This window comes from Zingiber officinale, chromosome 9B, assembly GCF_018446385.1.
Source record: "Zingiber officinale cultivar Zhangliang chromosome 9B, Zo_v1.1, whole genome shotgun sequence".
NCBI classification, from domain to species: Eukaryota; Viridiplantae; Streptophyta; class Magnoliopsida; order Zingiberales; family Zingiberaceae; genus Zingiber; species Zingiber officinale.
Genome location: NC_056003.1, coordinates 85670633 through 85671825, shown reverse-complemented (window position 1 = coordinate 85671825; position 1193 = coordinate 85670633). Strand labels below are relative to the sequence as shown.

Below are 1193 nucleotides of genomic sequence, written 5' to 3'. Positions count from 1 at the left end.
AACTCTTCTCCCTACCCGAGCCTTCTCCTCTTCTTCTCTCACGCCCGACGTCGGCCCTAACCGCCGGCCCTAACCGCCGGCCGGCGGTCTCTTCCTCCCCGAAACCCGAAGCCATTGCCTCTTCCCTTCTTCTCTCCCCCGCGCGTGCCTGCCGAGCCTCACCCGACGACTCCACAGCCCGACGGCTGTGCCCTAATCGCCGACGCACCCCTCGGTGCCCTAGCCACCCGGCGCCGCCGATCGCCTTCTTCTCTTTTTCCCTCGCTGTGGAGATTCCGGAGCCACCACAGCCGACGGCCGAGCCTCTCTGCCGATTGGGTCGTGCCCTAGTACTGCCGGCCTCCCCTGTGATCTTGCGCCGCCGTTGTCACCCACAGCCGACTGGAACAGTGTGTCCAACCCGCCGAGCCTAGTTCTTCCTCTGTGTGCCACTGCCGAGAGCGAGCATTATCGAGTCATGCCCTAGACTTGGTTCACCGCCGCTCTAGCGAGTTGGTCTTCAACCAAAGGCAAAACTCCAAGCTCTAGTGGCTTCACCATGACCTATGCCTCACCATCGGATCTTCCTGCTTCACCACTAGCTGTCGACAGAGAGAAAACAAGAAGGTATCGGGTAAGTAAGGTTTATTGGATTTGGATTTCAGATTTGGTACAGGATGTTGTGCTCACCGGGTGGATGTCTGTGGTTGTAGAATCAGTGTAGCTCCGGCCAAGAATTTGCGACAGTAGGTATTTTCAGCTAGCAATTTCCAGCAGCAACCTCCCTGCTGTGAGGATTGAGGTAAGGTGTAGCTTGGTTGGAAATTCTGTATGTTTAAGAATGTGGATTAATTACTGTTTTGGTTTGTTCGTTTTGTTCCAGCAGCAATTTATCTTTGCTGGCTGTAAACAATCATAATTGGGTAACAACTTTGTGACTTCCAGCAGCGGTTGAATTGAGGTAAAGTTTATGGTTTTGATCTTTGTGTTAGATTATTGCTAGTTGTGTTAGCAATAATTATTGATTTAGGTTTAGAAGTTGTATAGCGGTGTAGTTGGGGTTAATGAAACTAACCCTAACTGGTCAGTGGATTAGAAATTAGTTTATCTATTTGTTTATAATTAAATTAGTTAAACTGTGGGATTTAACACAGGACTTTGACGCGAGACGAGTATCTCGGAGTCAGATTGGACCTTTCTATTTTCGGAGGCGG

At 50.5% G+C, this 1193-nt stretch overlaps 1 long non-coding RNA gene across 1 annotated transcript; it reads left to right on the top strand.

Annotated features, from left to right (window-relative positions):
* Positions 1-455: 455 nt before the first annotated feature.
* LOC122022710 lies at positions 456-882 on the top strand. The gene is made up of 3 exons (XR_006123068.1): positions 456-613; positions 693-781; positions 866-882. It is a non-coding gene; the product is annotated as an uncharacterized LOC122022710 (long non-coding RNA).
* Positions 883-1193: the final 311 nt, after the last annotated feature.